This window comes from Camelus bactrianus, chromosome 20 (genome assembly GCF_048773025.1).
Source record: "Camelus bactrianus isolate YW-2024 breed Bactrian camel chromosome 20, ASM4877302v1, whole genome shotgun sequence".
Taxonomy (NCBI): domain Eukaryota; kingdom Metazoa; phylum Chordata; class Mammalia; order Artiodactyla; family Camelidae; genus Camelus; species Camelus bactrianus.
This window is the reverse complement of record NC_133558.1, coordinates 11,605,047-11,624,217: the sequence shown is the minus strand read 5'-3', so window position 1 is coordinate 11,624,217 and position 19,171 is coordinate 11,605,047. Positions and strand designations below refer to the sequence as shown.

The following is a 19,171-nucleotide window of genomic DNA, read 5'->3' as shown; positions in this document are numbered from 1 at the left end:
ATACAGACTGTCTAATTCGGATTTTAAAGCATCGGTTGTTTGTCTTTAATAACTCTGCCATTAGTTTCAGATCCGTTTTCCATATTTGTTTGCATGCATGTGTGTCCCTGTAGCTTAAACCGTAATAGTAACAGCGAACATTCATTGGGGGTTGACTGTGTACTTGACACTGTTCCCAACTTGTGATGTTTATGTCACTTAATCCTCAGAGCAGCAGATGCCTTTGGTGCTGTTGTTACTAAGTGGTGGACGTGTGGAAGGCAGAGGTGGAGGGCGGCAACACTTCCATCAGCCTCTTCTCTCCGTGTTCTGTCTGGTGACATGTTGGGGAGGGACAGGCCTCTTGAGGGAGGACCACCCCCCTTCAGAGAGCAGAAGGGCTGTGGTAAGGGTCACAAGTCCAGACTGACCAACATTAGTGGGGACGATCTGCCACAGGTGGGACGGGGTGTGCTCCACGTGGTCACGGTGCTCAAGGTCTTCAGAGGAAGCAGCAGCACCTGCCACCCAGGAGGGGCGGCTAAAGAGAGCTTAGTATGAAAGTGTCATCTAAAAACAGCTTTACAGAAGCCTTTCAGAAAAATCTCCGTTGTTCACAATAGCCTTTCTGATGTGGTCGGGAACTAGAGCTAGTCTGTTCTGGACAGAGGGAATTCCACGAGAAAGTAGAAAGGATTTGAATGTTACAGAATGGGGGCTGGGGGAGGAAAGCAGCTGTTTAATAGTTAAATAAATCATGGCAACTACAAATACAGTTCAAGACACAATAAGCCAATTGTTCACTTTACTAGTATGTGATCTATTATGTGATCAGTGGCATTTGGTCAGTGGCATCGTCATTTGTCACTAACTGTGGGAGAGCACACTGGCTTTAGGACATATTGGATACTTAACTATAGGCAATGTGTTTAACAGTTAATTTCCAAAGTACAGTATTACTGCTGTCATCACATTTGTTTATCATTATTTGGACACACATTTTGTCATAGCGAAAATTTAGACTTGTGTTTCTAGGGCATCAACTTATGGGAAAAATAACTGTCCATAAAAAAAATTCTAGGGTAGGTGAGGGCAAGATACTATCTTAAAAATTATCCTGTTCTAGCCAATATAATAATATTGAAATGATATTGAAATAATATTGAAAATAATATTCAAGCTTTAGAACTACGTTAGGGAAAAAAGATTATGTGATCAATTACTAATTACATGATTAATCTTTATTTTTAAAAAGTTTCTGGTCATGTAAATGAAAAGTCTTTAAAAGACAATGTAAATGAATAAGAGTTCTTGCATTCTTTTCTGGATTAAGAGCTAAAAACAGAAGAGGCTGCTACGGTACACAACCATGTAGAGAGATCTTTGTATTCAGCCTTGAGTTTATTGCATTAACACTAACACACGTGTCTTTCTGTAATATTGAGCCTACCTCCCAAGTTAGAAAAACAACAACAGAAATTCACCCTGTAATCTACAGCAGTTCGTCTCAGTTTTCTCCTAACCTGGAGGAAAGGCTGTCTCCTCAAGCCCAGCAGCACCCACTAGACATCTCGGGGTGGACAGCATCCTGCCAGCAGGGGAACCTGGAACATGGAGGACTCCACGAGAATGCCAGGAGGCAAGTTCTGCCCATAACACGTTATGAACTGGAGTTGACGGGAGTGAAAAAACCCCGAAGTCTTCCATGTAACCTTGTCATTTGTTTCTAATCCCCTCAGCCAAGGGCAAAGGTAATTTTAGATTTGCGTGCCACTTAATGGTCTTTTTTTTTTTCCCACAGACACAGTAAGTTAAGTTGAAATAACACTTAGTCTTAACTAGGTGTATTTATTTATTTATTTATTTTTAAGGAGGTACCGGGGATTGAACCCTGGACCTCATGCATGCTAGGCATGCGCTCTACCGCTGAGCTGTACGCTCCCCACCTAGTCTTCAACTTTCTGATGTTCTGGGACACACACTCACCTCTGTGTTTTTGGAAAAATAAGTTATTTCCTCCTTTGTGAGGGGTGCCTTTGTCACTGCATACAGTTCTTAGGATTCTGTAGGTCAAAGTAGATGCTTTGGGTGCCTCCGTCACCATAATCTGAGCCCAGCTGGCAACAACCATCATCTTGGAGCTTGCTGTAGGCTTCTCAGCCATCAGACTGGGTCCCTGAGAAAGAAATTCTTGACTCCTTATGGGACTCTGTTTATGAAGACACTGAGGGGCTGATTCATAGAACAGTGAATGTTTTACAAAGAGAAAGGTAAGTTGAAATTGGAGTCTCTGGAAGAAGATCAACTTGGAGAGGGGAAAAGGGTCCAGTTTGGTTTTGGAGTAGAGGAGTACAAACCAACTTGACCCTTTCACAATACCTAAAACACCTGTAACTGTTTACACTTTAAAACTAGAGCACATCGTGTTTATCACAACTTCATCTGCCTGAACCAAGTCGTACAGAGATGTTCTCAGGTTTCTTTGTTATCGTTGGTCTTTTCTTAGTCTAGCATGCGTTTGGGGAGATACCACAGCAGAGCAGATGTATTTTTCTTTGACTGAAGATCTTAGGAGAACAGATCCGAGCCAAAAGCCACACCTTCATGTAATTGATGAGTCACACCTGTTGAATCAGCATACTGTTTACCTAGCATAGGGTTAACCTCAAAGAAGCCAAGCCGCTTAAAAACAGCAGAGTTAGAATACCGAGCCGTGGCAACAGCCAAGACAAGAGCAATTCACTGAGAATGACGATTTAAGAGCTAACCTCAGGACCACTTGGGTCCAAGGCTGTCTTGATGATGATATGAGAATGCCACCTTACCCACAGTGTTTTCTAGTCCTTTTATAGGTAGTGGTATATATTTGTGAGAAAGCTAGTGCATTAATATTAGTTATCTACCGCAAAATGAATTACCCTTAAACTCAAAACACAATAAATATTTATTGTCTCACACAATTTCCAGGGGTCCGGAATTCAGGAGTGGGCAGTTCTCAGTAGTTCTGGCTCCAGTTGCTCCAGTCAAGACGTCAGCCAGAGCAGCAGGTATCTGAAGCCTTGACTGGGGTTGGGAGGACCCTTTTTGGGATGGTTCACTCACACAGCTGGCCAGCTGGTGCTTCCTCACCTTGTGTACCTCTCTGTGCTGCTTCAGTGACCTCACAATGTGGTAATTGGCTTCCTGGGAGTGAAAAGCCTTTTATGACCTCATCTCACACTTCGTCACTTCTACCCTGTTTTATTCATTAGAAGTGAGTCAGAATCCAGCCTCCCCTGAAGGGGAGAGAATTGGGCTCTTCCTTTTGAAAGGAGGAACGTCTAAGAATTTGTAGACATTTTTAAATGACCATAACTCATTAGGAGATGCCGTGGGCCAAAGCAAAGCTAACTGGAACCTATGAGTGAATGAGAATCTAACTTTTTATTAACAGTAAAGTCAAAAGGAAAGCCAATTTCCATGGAGTAAAAAGATACTAATAAAAAAGTTAAAATACTAGGGTTCTCTGAATATGTGAGTTATAGCCAATAATCAAGCTGCACTAATGTTTCTGGTAGAGGCAAATGATCAGAAACTTTTAATTAATGTTTCTATTTATAGTTACTTTTTCACATTTGATTCTTTTCAGATTTGCTTCATTGGAGGCACAGTGAGTAGATGTGACGGCTTTGCTCAAAATAGAAAGTGAATCTTAGGAAAAGCAAACGTCATTACTTACTGAGGCAAGCAATATTCATGATTAGCTTTAGAAAGAAAACTGCCAACAAAAGAAGAGTCTATGAATATAGGATTTTTTTTTTCCTGAAGAGACTGATGAAGGTAGGATTATTTTACTATTCAAATGTGATACCCAAATGTTTGGGAATACACGGAAGGTTGGTTCAAGGCTTTTGAAGCTTGTAAAATAAAATTTTAAATCCCAAACAGGATGACTGGAAAAAATTTTAAGTAAAAGGATTTTTAAAAATAGTTTAAAAAGGAAAACAGGTTAGAAATAAAATTTAAAATACACTAACAAAAAATGGTACAGATATGTAAGAAAATGATTCTTGGATCGCTTCTTTCTGTTTAAAATTGGTAAATATTCAGTCAACCCAAACTCTGGGTGTTAAGGCTCTTTTTCCCCTTCTCTGTCCACGACCCCCACCCCCTCGCCTCCCAGGAAGGGTCTAGAAGGCACCTTTGGTGTCCTGTCAGCCAGGGTAGTGCCTATAACCTGTTGCCCTCTGCTGCCTCCTGCTGACCCGGGTTGAGGAATAGCTTTTCTCACCTAATTTTGGGGCACAGACATCTGTCCCGTCTTTGTCCACCTCTGATGTCAGTGATGGTCTGTCCTCCAAGAAGCTTTTTGCAGGACGGTTGCTCCCAGGAAACCTGGCAAACGTCCTGTGCCGATCGGCTTCCTCTGCTGGCCCTGCACTGGTACTTGGTGTTTGTGAGGCTCAGCTCTTCCAGCTCCCAGTTCTGGGCTGTCCACACGCAGCCCCGGCCATGACACTCCTGTTCCGTGCCCATGCATGGCAAACCCTGGACAGTCACAGTGACTCTTAATTCCCTTAATTCTTCTGCATTCATGGAATTCTTCAGGAACTTGTCCATGCCACAAAGAGGACCAGCTGGATGCTTTCTGGAGCCCATCTATTCCCTCCAGTCTACCAAAGCAAGGCGGGGAGGGTACCAGCGGGGAGAAGCAGGCATCAGGCCTAGGCAGTCTCAAATTCCCTCTAGAGCTGTCTTGACTTCTAATGGTTTTCCTAATGTCTGACCCCAGACAAAGACACGGAGGATTGAGTCTCCTCTTACAGACCAGGAAGCGTCCTCACCATGTTCTCAGCGTCTGAATGTCTCTGTCTCTTCTCTCATCCCCTTCCTTGATTCCTTCTTCCTCCTTCCCTTCCTGTCTCACAGGCACTACCTTTCTAGCAGAGTCATTCTCTCTATACTCTGACTTACAACAAAATTCTCAGACCTCCAAGCTTTGCTTGACTATGTAAAAGAAGGCTTTTGGAATTAAAACAACTCTTTTCTCATTCAACAAAACCTGGCTCTCAAGATGACTTATAACCTAGGTGAGGTCTGAAAGCTAAGCTGTGTTCAAGACAGTACCCACCACCCTGTGAAGGCAGGCATGCGTGTCACTGACACAGAGCAGAGAACCAGAGGGTAACGTGATTTAAGGCAAATAAGATACATCTGTTTAATATTAACAAATATCCCCACAGCACCATTATTCACATTTGTTAAGTGTAAAAGACTTCATATGCATTGTCTCCTGAAATCATTTCCACAACATTGAGAGGAGGCAGTGTCATTGCCCCCATTTTACAGATGACAAAAACTGAGTTTTATGTGAAGGATATGTCAAGATCATAAGGGCCAGAAAATGGTGAAGCCCAGCTTCAAATCCAGGAAGATAGTCAAAATCAGGCTCTGTCAGTCTCAAAATCCTGTCCAGAAAAACTGCATAGTGGTTGTCGCTGTTATCCTTGACTCAGTGTTTTGGATTTTTCTACAGAGAAGGGGAAACCACAGCAGTGGCGTTCCTCCTCTCCCCCCGTCAGCTCAGAGACTTTGCTGTCTGCACCACCGCCTTTTGGTGATCTCCAGCCTCTAAGGAAATGAAACATAGCTCTTAACCAAAAGTTGGGGCATCCCTGAAACAAATTCTGTAAAGAGAGAGGTTAGATCCTTCTTCAAAAAATAAAAAATGGGGGGGGGAGGGATATAGCTCAGTGGCAAGAGTGTGTGCTTAGCATGCAACAGGTCCTAGGTTCAATCCCCAGTTCCTCCATTTACATAAATAACTAAATAAAAACTTAATTACCTCCCCCATCAAAAAAATTAAAAATAATAACTTAAAAAAGCTGAAATAACAAGCTTAGTCTAGTTTAAAATGTGGTAAGACTAAGGGGGAGCATCACTCCCCACTCATCAAGTGCCAGCTACACAGTGACTTCCTTCTAATGAGTATGGAAATGGGGGAAAGAGAGAAACTTTATAGTGGAGAAACTCAACAATCACTACATTCAGGTGACCAAGGTCAACGCCAACAGTGATAAGTGGTGTTGGTAGCATGTACCCTTGACTTGATGTGATGAAAATGGCACGTTACTGTATCTATGGTATTCCTCCCATAGACCTATAACCTCCGTGTAATCATGAGAAAAATGGCAGACCAATTTCAGTAGAGGGGCGTCCTATAATACATCTTACAATACTCCTCAAAACTGTCAAAGACATCAAAAACCAAGTCTGAGATACTGTCATAGCCAAGAGGAGCCTTAGAAGACGTGCCAACTAAATGCAATGTGAACAGAAAAAGGAATTAGTTAAAAACATACATACATATATATTAAATGTGAAACACACCCCAAATAGTGTAAAATGCACTGGAGTTTGAGTTAGGAAATAGCCATTCTATTACTAAGTCACAAAATATCCACCTAAGCACTCTGGACTTCAGTTTCCTATAATGAAACAGTAACTCAAGAAAAACATATTAAACAAATGAGTAACAGAATGGAAAAAATGCTTCACAATCTGACAAGCTACCACAAAGAGCAAGGTCATTATCTAAAGTATGAATACATGAAACAACACAAGTATTGAGAGAAAATCCTCTTTTCAGCCAAGAGACTGCTTGTTAGCAAGACTTGCCTGTGAAGTCTCCCTAAGGATGAGGTCCGTCCAGGCTGAGTCCCCAGAGCAGGTCCCAGAGCTCATCAAGGAGCAGCAACTGGCCAAGGTCAAGCCATTCCCAGAGTGGCCCTCCTCCTCCCAACTCCCACTCAGTGATAACAGCTGCCACCAGCCAGGGCCACTCTCCACCCCTCAGGAAGCACGGGTCTCCATTTTTGGAGACAATAAAGCCCAAATACAACAGATACTTCACAATGTTGAAGAAACAACTCACCCATTAGTTGTGGGACTGGCTTAGCGGAACTTTATAGGGCTTTTCAGCCTGTGAAGTCTAATGTCTCTGGTTCCTAACTCCATGTCTGTATCAACCTTTCAGGAAAAAAGAACACTCTGTGCAGGAGAACTAGTTTCCCTTATTTACAGCATCTGGCACAGTGGACTGCAGTCAGTATCCATTATCATATTTCCTGGTCAATCAGCTTTGTAGAAATACTGCCGCTTAATAAACTACTTTTTCTTCCAGTTTTATTGAGATATAATTGATACATGCCACTGTGTGAGTTTAAGATGTACAGCGTGATTTGACTTACATACATCGTGAAATGATGATCACAGTAAGTTTAGTGAACGTCATCTCATATAGAAACAAAAGTAAAGAAAAAAATTGTGTGTGTGATGAGAGCTCAGGATTTACTTTCACATATACTACACAGCAGTATTAACTATATTTATCATGTTGTACATGACATCCCTAGCACTTGGTCATCGTCTAACTGGAAGTTTGTAGTATATTTTGACCACATTCACCCAGTTCCCCGTCCCTCCACTCTCCACCCCTGCCTCTAGTAACCAGTCTTACCCCTTATTCTATGAGTTTGTATGTATGTTTATTTTTGAAGTATAGATGACCTACAGTATGTTACTTCCTGTTACACAACATATAGTGATTTTTTTCTTTATATATCAAAATGATCACCACCATAAGCCTGGTGATAATATGTCACCATACAAAGATGTCAGTTATTGACTGTATTCCTCACACTGTACACTTCATACCCATGACTCACTTCCTTTTACAACTGGAACTCTGTACTTCTTAATCTCCCTCACCTATTTCCTTCTCCCTCCTCCCTCCCCACTGGCAAACACCTGTTTGTATCTCTGTTTGTTTTGTTATATTCATTTGTTTTGTGTTTTTTAAGATTCCACATATAATTGAAATCATATGGTATCTGTCTTTCTCTGTCACTGCTTAATCAGTGTTAAAGGAAAAGATATATTTCTCAGTAATTTAAATCCGGAGTGAAATATTCCGTGTAAATTTACTTTTTGGAGAGAAAGGAATTATGGAAAGCTGCTTAGGATACGCTGACTTCTCTGCTCCTGTTCAGCCTTCCCACCCCCCTCATTTTCCAGGCCCTTAGCTCTGTTATTTAATGTGGAGTAGAATTCTGATGTCATAATAACAATGCATGCCTTTTTGTTGAGTCAAGTCAATAAGCATAGCTGGCTTTTATAAATACCAACTACCATCCCAGCGGGTGAGTCCTTCCGTCATTACCTGTGAATGATTTTCAGTGAGTGTGTCTGTTATCACTCCCTAGGATGTAATCCTTTAGGAGCACCAACCTAGCTCGGTACGCCTAACCGCATATTGGAATAGAACAGGCCAATGATACGGCCAGCTTGACATGTCCTACATAGCCATATTCACTTTTTAAAGAGGTGAACTGGTCTCTCCAAATAAATTAAGGGGATGTTTAACAGTAATTTAAACAAATCAATGTGAGCAATTAAAAAATCTTACTTTGTAACTTACGTACTTTGGGAATATATCTTAATTGCTTAGAGGCCTTTCCTCTGGAAGGATCCCCAAACTTTGAAAACTGGGATGCTGAGACAGGCTGATGATTACCCGAAGCAGCACTTAGGTCTCTGGGAAATAGCTTTGCATTTGACACAGGATGGAAACACATTGTTGCATGGTCCTGTTCGGTGGGTTAGACTCAATTTTTTTCTTGGAACATGGACAGGACACCGAAGGATGAGAAAAGTGGGATAGCTAAGAGGAGACAAGATGCTGGAGCATCCGCTTGTCCACCAGGTTACCTTCTCTATGAAAGATGGACATAGAACGCCACACTAGATTTTGGTTCTATGCAAGGAAACTTTAACTGGATGTTGCCACTCCTGGGAAAAGAAAGAAAGGGGAAGAAGGCAGAAGATGTGAGAAGGAAAGGGGGAGTCATTCCCAGAAGCATGCCAGAGGACAAGTGCAACTGAGCATGTAAGAAAAATGTTGGGAGTTTTTAAATATATATATTCCTAGATTAAACCCTAGGAGAGTCTACAGGTCTGGGGTGGGGCCCTGGCAGTGCACGTTTGAAATGCGTCCCATCCGATGCTGATGCCAGATTTGGGGGCTCCTGTGGAGAAGCCAAGTTTGTGCTCAACCAAATTAGGATCTAATTCTTTAGCTCTGGCCTGGACGGGGAGGGGAAAGGGCCTGATGATATTTAAAGTCAGTTGGTTACGATACTTTCTTCTATTCTCTCCTTTGCCTTTTTCCCCCTTTCAAGCCAACTCTTTTGTGTTCACTACCTCAGGGGGAGAATAAGCCAGCACGAAAAGGAATAACTTCCAATGTCTTCCAAAAATCTAAGATCCTTAGGGGAATTAGATACACCAGAAAAAGATCTGAGAGCTGGACGGTGGGGCCATCCCCAGAAAAAGATTAAAAAAAAAAAAAATATATATATATATATATATATAAAATTGAGAAAGATTGTCCAGGCAGAGGGAATTTAGAGGTGGGAGGGGAACGGAGAGGACACGGGTGCCTTAAGTCCTCGAGAGGAACTCCGTGCCTTTCCCTGGGGGAAGATCCCTGGGGGGAAGGCAGACCCCAAGAGAGTCTGTAGGAGTTGATGGTCAAGAGCATCGAGCTTCACTCCTCAAAGCAGAGGCCCTGGAGAGGGAAGGGCTACACTGTGCATCTTGGCCCAGTGGGCCAGGGAAGGCAGGCAAAGGCCTGGAGGGACGGGGCCAGAAGGCCAGGGACGCGAGGGGCCTTGGCAACAATCTGCATGGGCAGGACGACATCCAGAAACGATGGCCCCCACAGCACTACCAGCGCCCTAGGCACAGCTCTGGGAAAAGCTGGGGTGGTGACACCGCACTTGTCTTAGTTTATGTTTCTGCTACCTCTGGAAAATGGGGTGTGGGAACAGAAATTCTGTTGAGTTAAAGAAATATACATTTTCAGTGTTAAAAAAAAAAAGTTGCTAAGAGTAGATCTTCAAAGTTCTCACCATAGGAAAAAAATTGTAACTATGCAAAATCATTGACATTAAACTGATTGTGATGATCATTTCACAATATATACATAGATCAAGTTGTTATGGTGTACACCCAAAACTAATACAATGTTACATATCAATTATAGCTCAATAAAACTGGAAAAAAAATTAAAAATTATAACTTGACAAAAACATATTGAAGAAAAATAAAAGAAAAAATTACTTTAAAAAAGGAAATACAAATTTACATGTCTTGCATACCTGAGATCTGCTCATGTCAAGACGTATCTGCTACAGGAGGGAAGGTATAGCTCAAGTGAGAGCACACGCTTAGCATGCTTGACGTCCTGGGTTCAATCCGTAGTACCGCCTCTAAAAATAAATAAACCTAATTACCTCCCCCCCAATAAAATAATTAAAAAAAAGAGACATATCTGCTACATCAGAAGTTAATCAAATGAATAACCGTGGCCTCTTGGGATAAATGACTTAGTGTCGGGGAGGGGTGATGTGCTTGCAGTTGAGTGTCTTCTGATTCCGGTCAAGAGCCAGGATGTCTTAATCTCAAACTAAAGATCAAGTATAGAGTTGTAAATCACTCCAGCGTAGAAGCAACTCTCTAATTCAAGACATTCTGAAATAAAGCAAAGAAGCAGAGTGGCCAGATTTAGCAAATAAGTTGTCTCACGCATAATTTGCTGTATTAGGGACGTTCTTATACTAAAAAACTATTCATTGCTTATCTGAAATTCAAGGTTAGTCGGGTGTCTTATATGTTATCTGGCAACCTTGCAAAGAAGGGAACTCACGGGGGAGGGGGCCCAATGGGACATCTCCCACCAGCTGGTGGTCTGATTAGCAGAGCCCTTCCTCTACTCCAGAAATCCTGCCAAGGCCCTGGCTGAGCAGCAGCTGGACAGACCTCAGTGAGAAGAGGCAGAAATGTCAGTGGATCAGCAGCTTCCGTAAACATCTCAGGCTCACTCCCTGCATCTGCCCATTGGTTGTGACAAGTTCTAGAATGCTGCCTGGCTTAAAGAAAGGAATGCAGGTTTTGAAATCTGTCAGACCTGTGTTCAGAGCCCATCCTGGCAACTACCAGGTGCATGACCTTGCGTAACCACTTAGCCCGTCTCTTTTGTTGTAAGGATGAAAAATAAAGCACGTGAAGCCCAGCGAGGTGCGTGGCTCACGGTAGATACTCCTGAGTGCTATTATTTCATGCACTTAGTTCCTGAGAGAGAGTGTGGGAAACCTTAAAATCACATTCCTTGGGCTCATCCTTGCCTCTGGAAGATCCTACTTGGATACTGCAATCAGCCAGGGACACAATTTGTCCCGTTGCAACCTCAGGTCTCTGTATCTCTAGAGTATACATTTTACAGTATCTTCTTTTAACCTGGTCTTTCCTACTGAAGAATTTATTTACGTCTAAATAAAGGGCAGGCTCAACACATTCCCTAGTTGAGCGTCCCGAACACAATTCCACTGAGCCCAGGGGGTGGGGACGATGCTGGTTTACGCGAAGATTTTATTCTACCTGAAAATTGTTTAAAATAAAGAATGCAAACTTAAAGCTGTTTATGCAATACATATTTCCCAGAGGAAATTTATCTGCATTAAGTATTTACTCAAAATTCTTAAAAAGTAAAAGTACAACCATTTCTTCTTGTCCCTGAATGGCCAGACCTGTGTCAGCATCATGTTTCCATCTGCAGAACATAAGGCTCAGAACATAGCAAATATTTGCTGAATAGTATTCCAAAGTTTTGGTTTTAAAGGATATATCTTTCTTTTGTTAGTTCACAGTTCCGATTTTGGTCTAATCCCACAGGGAAGCCACTATGTTCATATGATGACATAAAAGTGAGTTTTTTTTCTGTAAGCCTCTGACACAGCAATTAGTATGTGGTCTGAGGTAAACTGTGTTTAAAAAGAAAGGGGGGATTAAAGGTGTTTTAATAATAAAAGATTATTTTAACAAATTTTTAAGTATTTTTAAATTGAAATGTAGTCAGTTACAATGTGTCAATTTCTGTGCACAATGTTTCAGTCCTACATATACATACATATATTCATTTTCATGTTCTTTTTCATTATTGGTTACTACAAGATATGGAATATAAAGTATTTTTGAAAAACACAGAACAAAAGCCATAACATGAAAGTTGTTGGGAGAAATAACAAAGTGCAAACCCTCTGAATGTGCATTCATCCACTTCATAAACATTTATCCAACTGGCACCTGGTCCTCTGGTTAGAAAATGTTAGGAAACCACGAAGTGGCAATAAGGAGGGGCTTTCCTTTCTTATGTATTATTTAATAGTCCTTCATTATTTATGACATTAGTAAGTGATCCTCTGCAGGTCTGTAGCACCATTCCCGCAAGGTACCACTCATTTCCCCTTTGTTTATTTTTCAGCTTTTGCATTTGGGTCAACAGGGAGCCAGTCTGAAATCAGAAGCCTGACTTATGGACCCCAAAGGTGAGTTCAGGGCGGCTGCAGACCCAGCAAAACTTTTGACTGAGTTTTCAGAAACTGCTCATCGTGGCTATTGGTCAGAATCTAAAATTTGCTCTCCCCTTTCTCATCTTAGTCCTCCCTTCCTCTCTCTTATGTCCCTCTTTAAACATCTCCCCTTTTCTTTTTCTACGTTGCTCGCATGGGTAGGAAGTTGTCAGGGAGAGTTGCTGAAAAAAGAATCGAAACAAATGATCTGACTCGTCTTGCTTAGACCTGATGTAGAACTGGCCACTGGACTTGGCTTTCCTTAACTTGAACTGAGGACAGAAAGCTTCTGAGAACGATTGCATTTTTCTCTCTTAGTCTTTAAGGCTTTTTAGAGGATCCTGTTCTAAAGTGAGTGATGGAGCAAAGAAAGGGGGAAAATTCAGCTCCCTTTTGTTTGTAAACCCAAACCAAACCTTGAGAAAAGGAAGAGGCTTTATCTGCGGAAGCAGGGCTGCAACATGCAGGCCCAGGTGGGGAGGAGTTAAGGGAGAGGCGTAGCCATGAAGGCCTGCAGTGAAAACAGAAAAATGGCTTTTCCTTCCCACCTGTCTGCTCCCACTGGCCTTTTGTAGATGTGCGTCCTCACTGCCCTGCAGCAGACCACTACCTGTCTGCAGAGTCACTGCTCTTCTGCATGGGACCATCTAGTCTGGCAGAGACAAGGGATGACACTCCAGCCTTAGGCACGAAGCGAAAATCATTCATTGATCTCTGCCCTTCAGCTGAAAGAGATGGGCCTCAAAACAGGTGCTTCTTGTAGAAAGTGCCTGTGAGTTACTGCTGACTCACAGGGGAGCAAGATTTTATGACCAAGCAAGTGAAAAAAAGCTGGTTTAATTGTTACTAACTTAAAGCATCTAGGTTGTGGTTGGGATTTAATCGTGGCTGGTGGAAGCTGTGTGCTGCCTGGGTGGGGTTAGGGCCCCCTTTGTGCTTTGATGCTTTATTTCTATGCGTGGTATTTGCAGTGGACTCTAAACTTTCAGGGGCAGAGGCAGCTTTCCCTAACCGGCGGCGGTCTGTTCAACAGGCTTTGCTCTATGTCTGCAGAGTTGCCTTCTGTTTGGCAACCCTGCCTATTTAATATCGAATGTACAATAGTACAACTTCACTCCTGTTTGCGTCCGAGATTAGAAGAGTTCTTTTTGTGTTTTGGTTTTGAAGAACCATGTTTTTGGTGGCTCACGATATTGTGTTGTTTTTACAATGGATCCCAACAAGGTGAGGCAGGTTGAAGACACAGGCCATGGGTTATACGTGCTGGCTTAAAATCATCTTGTTAACTAACCGTTACGTTTGGTTCATGGCTCTGTTAAATCAGCTCTGTTACGTGTGATAATAGACAACAAGACTGGACTAAATCCAGAATTTCATTTCAGGGAATGGTCTAGCTTCCTTTGGAAAAATAAGCCCATGAAAATAAAAGCTGTTTCATTTCATTTCTGCTCACTGTGTGGTAAAGGTGAATGTACTGAATGTACCAAATACGAGAGGAAAAAAATCTGTGTGCTCAATAAGCTGCTGGTTCATCAACCCTTAAATTGTTGGTTGGAGATTAAAGAACAGAAATTCCTAAGCCTGCTCTTTACAGAAACATTGGTTAACTCATTACTTTGATGTCGTGATGTGTAAGTGTTCATATGAACAAGCGTGCATATTCTGCAGGCAGGGAGGTGTGTGTGAGCCTTTTAAAAACAATTTTTCATTTCTTGTGTTTGACAACTTTTTAGGCCTTCCCTGTGGTGAGTTAACAGCTGTGTGTTGTGGGAAGAATAGTTCTGATGATGAACTTCAGGGAAGGAATCTTTAGTCTAAACAGCCGTTATTTAATTTTTTTCCAGAAGTAATTTTGGGAGAAAATACTGTATCTGAATATTGTCTTGACTTCATAGCACCTGTTTAAGAGATCAGGCTGTTAGAAGTAGGTACTGTCTTTAATTGTTTTCATTTGTCTAGTAGAAAGTTACTATTGCTCCTGTCCTTGAAATTTAGGAAAGTCAAGTCTGTAGATTTTACTCCAAGTTGTCTGACTTCTTATCCAGAATTTTAGATATTAGACACTAACCCAGTACCAAGAATATTCCCTCTTAGAAATCCTACTTTAAAAATGACTTCGTGAGTGCTTCCCAAAGAGAAAACCCACAGCAATTCTAAGGACGTAGTCTAAGCTTTCTTTCTCACTGCTCAGAGCTTCTTGGATCATGAGCTGGTTTACTCTACATCTTTGTTTTTTTTGTTTCTCATGAATTAATTCTAAAGGAAAACTTGTACAAATAAAGAAGGATAGTTGGGAATTAGCAAAGTGCTCTTTACATATCTTTGCTGAAGTGTAAGTCATAACTGATGTTTAGTTTCAGATGAGTAACATTTCAGATGTGCTTTATGAATTCTGCATCATGGTTTATTCTTGAAAAAGCACTTCTTAGATGTCATGTGCATATGAGTCACCTGGCGATCTTGTGGAAATGCAGACTCTGATGAAGTAGGCCTGGGATGAGCGGAGATCCTTTATTCTGACAAGCTCCCCGGGGCTGCTGCTGCTAGCCCCTGAGCAGCAAGAGGCCAAAAGACACCATTTAAACTGGGGTAGGTTGTGCCTTTCTGGTGGTGGTGGGATGACCTGCACATTAGGGCTGATGGCATGTTGGTTAGTAGAACCCTCTTGAAAAGAAGTCTTAATAAGTTAAGGTCTGATAAATGCAAGCATTGTCTACAAAAGCTTTTAAAAGATAAAAAAGTTTGGTCTCAGTGTGAGCAAACTGAATTTTGCAAGTGTTACAGTTTTACATAGATTGTGACCTTAATGGGGAGTCCAGTTTTCTAATGTAACTGATTCATTATATTAAAAATAAAAACTAAACTAAGCCAATAGATTTATTGTATGGGATGAATTCAGTAGCAGGTGTTTAGAATTTAGAATGTAGAATTTGGGGGTGAATTATTAGTGTTAACGTGCTGGTGGTGAACAGAGCATAATGTAAACTTTAAGAGAATTTAGTAAAATGATACAGTGTAACGTACTATGTGAACAGAGGTTGTTTTAATGTTTTGTACACTGATAGATATACTAAATGTTCAGATTAGAAACCAACACAGAGTAGGTTCTCAGTAAGTGTTTTTAAAGGTTTAGCTTATGTTTATAAATTCTTTATAAATATCTGTGTCTTCCTTTAGCCTTGATTCAATTGTTGATGTTTATCCTAGTTTACATTTGGCCTATAAGCCAAAATATGTTTAATCTTTGTCAATTCAATAACTGTCTTAAATATTAGGATGGGACTGGTCTCCCTGAATCTGGTTATTATTTCATTCAGTAAAGCTGAACTTCCATTTAGGACCCCTGAATTTAAGATGTGCTTTAAACCATAAGAAAGGTACACAAACACATACATGCCAAAGGCTAGTATACATTGCCATATGCAGTCTGCAGAAGAAAAATCTTATATGGCATGCTGGAATTAAGTGATATATGTAGTTAATCAAAATTTGATTATATTAGTTAATTCATTTAGTCTTAAGTATGACTTTATTCCCAAAAGACGGAGAACACAGTAAGTTAATGAGAGAATAATGATGTACATCTTTAAATATCTCCCCAACGCTGTGGCCTCTCTCCCCCTAAAATACAAACAGACAAAAACCCAGTACTTTTCTAGAATCCCAACCCCACTTTCAGATTTTCCAGGAGAGACTGAAGTTCACTATAATTTAATCATTATAATACCCTTTATAAAAAAAAATTAGTTTCACCTTATTTTTCTATTCAATGAAATGCCTGGTAATAATTATCACATGGAACTGTCTGTGGAAGATCATGGAGAGCCACCTAAAACTACTTTCAATAAAATAATAATTTGCTTCAATAATTTGCTTATCATAGCAGATACCTCACTTTGTGTAGTTAGGGTAAAATAAAAGCACAGCTTTCCATTTTCCTGTAATTGTCATCTCTTAAAACTCCTTTGGCCAGAATTGTCTTAAACTTATAAAGAAGATATAAAGGCTGTTTTTAAACCCAGGCTGTGCTTAGACTAAATTGTATTTCATTTGCAATTGGTGGATATTCCTTATCTCTTAAAGGTCAGCAGCCTATTTGCTAATTTATAATTGGCAGGCAGTTACCATATTACATGGGGAAAAACAAAGACGTTTCTTGGGGGAGAGGGGCCCTAGTAGTAATAGGCTTTCCATAAATTAAGATCCCTTCCAATACACCATCTGTTTTGACTGAAAAAAACTGGATCAAGATTTAAGAAAAGTGAAGTTCTAATTTTTGTTTTCAACTTGATTATTGAGAAGGAATTCCTGTCCTTCTGTGGTTCATTTCAATTTCTGCCACTTGATCTGAATGTGAATAGCTGTTACTTATTTTTTCCTTATCCTTCACAGAAACAAATACTTCGAGTTCTATTGCTTTTGCTAACACGGCTCCTGTCTGTGATGTGGAGGTCTGATGTGCTATATCCTTTCCCCCCAAACGCCCCTGCCGAAGTACTCTTCACTCCCATCCATCAACATACCCTCCGTCCCCCTGCCATGATGGGAGTCCTGAAATTCCCGGGTGATCCTGAGTCAGCTATTTGAGTCTGGTCTTTCCAATGGCTATCATGTTATCCAACTGACAAATGTCCATTCTTTCTAGCAATAAGACAGAGAACCAGGATATAAACATTTTAGTCAGTGTGAAGGCCATCAGACAGAGAGATTTCTAAAGTATGGGGTTCTCCACTGACCTGGAAAAAAACATCATTTCAAAAAAATGTTTAAGTGGTAGGTAGATTCCTAAATTGGCTACAAAAATGGCATACTGATGGCAAAGGTAAGAGGATAATAATTCCTACGTCACCTTTTCATAGGGATTTGTTCATAATACTCATGAATGCTTTATCATGAATAAATGAATTTGAGAAATATTAATTTGTCATGCAATATAATAAATGGATGCAAGCTAGGAAAGGTTATATAGCTGAGTTGTATTCATCACTGTATTACTTGTTACAGTAAAATGGAAACAGTTGGCATTGGTAGTAATTGGATGTTGGGCAAGTGAGCTATAGTACATGTAGAACCAATGATACGCGTCAACACTGATCCATGTGTTCAGAATATAGCAGTGAGAAAAAAAAATCTTGGAGTTTAAAACCTAGTAGGGGAGAAATGAATTTCTCCAGTGAAGACAACCCGATGAAACAAGCCAAAACATAAGATCACTTCTCAGAGCCATTTCAATTTTGTCCAGACCTAAAGGCTGATAGGAATAGAAATTATGAATAGAGGTTGAATAAAGAAGATAGCTACTTTATAATAGAAAATTTACAAGTGATGGCTTCCCATTCTGTGAGCTACAGAATGTCACAGGTTTTGTAGAGGTAAAATTTCACCACATATAGAAATTGCTTAAATATAAGTACTAGATAATTACTCCCTTCTCTCAAAACCTAACTCCTAATATGGCTGGAAGGAGTTCAAGAATCCCTCTTAATGTTCCATGCCATTTGATTTTTTTTCCAATTTACATATAGTTTCTCTTAGAGGAATGTTTAATAATTATTTGTATGGTTGAATGTGGACGGATTCTTTTAAGTTTTAAAATCAGAGTAACTTCTTATAACCCATTCTACTAGTAATTCCTAACTGAACAATGAGTTCTATGCCAAAAATATGTGAGGAATTCTAGATTTGGTGATTTGTAACTCCAAACTGAATTTCAGCAAAGAAACAATGTTATTTTAGAATCCCAAACTATGTACAAAAGGTTACTTCACCCCATAGTGAGGCTGGTACTATTTCAGGGGAAAATTAGGCAGTGGGATATTTGGAATGCAGATTTCTTCTTGCTGCTTATTCCTTCTTTGCTGTCAAGTTTGGTAAAGTTTCTGGTAACTCAGTCACTTGAATGTGGGACCAATGTTTTACTGTTCCTCACATATTGTTTTACTTCAAAGAAATCATCATAAAGTGAGGTCAACAATTGAGATAAAGGCTAAAGGAGGATGTAGATTTTTCCTTATCTCCCCGAAGCTTACTGATTTTCTGTTCTGATGTTTTGCCTGAGTTTGGCCCAGCTCTTTTGCATGTTCTCTTCCTTTCAAAACTGGGATATGAATGCTGTCCCAGGCACCCAATAAGTCTCCAAGAAAGGAATGATTTTTGAGTCTCAGCCAGTCCACTCTCCTGTGCTGGAAATTCTGAGTTTGGTGAAAAGGACAAATGGGCTGTGGCTACAGTTCAGTCTCCTATATCTGTAGCGCAATGAAAGATTCAGGTGCAGATCTTTCCTGGGACTTCGCTTACTAAGAATTACTTTACCCTGCTTGTCACACACCTAGCTGAGAATTGTGAAAAACAAACAATTGTACTGACGAAGGATGAATTGCTCCAGGGGAAGAGCCTGTATACCTGGAGAGTCTCATAAGGAGTTAGTGGTAGAGTGGGGCATGAAGCTGGGACACCAATGCACAAAAGAAAGTAGACTAATTTTGTCCATTATATTTGGAAATTTTTTACAGCCTTTTTTTCCCCTTAGAAGAACAGAGAAAAAAGCTTATAATGTACCTTGGCAGCCACCAACTGTGACAGGTATGAAGAAAGATGCCTGCCAGGCCATTCCATCTAGGAGTCAGGGAGGGCAAGTTTCTGATCTGGGCACTTCCTTGCCAGTGAATCAAGACCAGCAGATTCTCTCCGAGGACTCTAGCACACCAGGACAAGAGCTGTCAGGATGTGACTTTAGTCTCAGG

The 19,171-nt window shown here is 40.7% G+C and overlaps 1 non-coding gene across 1 annotated transcript; it reads right to left on the bottom strand.

Moving 5' to 3' along the window:
* Positions 1–19,059: 19,059 nt before the first annotated feature.
* LOC123614114 (small nucleolar RNA SNORA3/SNORA45 family) lies at positions 19,060–19,171 on the bottom strand. The gene has a single exon (XR_006721609.1). It is a non-coding gene; the product is annotated as a small nucleolar RNA SNORA3/SNORA45 family (small nucleolar RNA).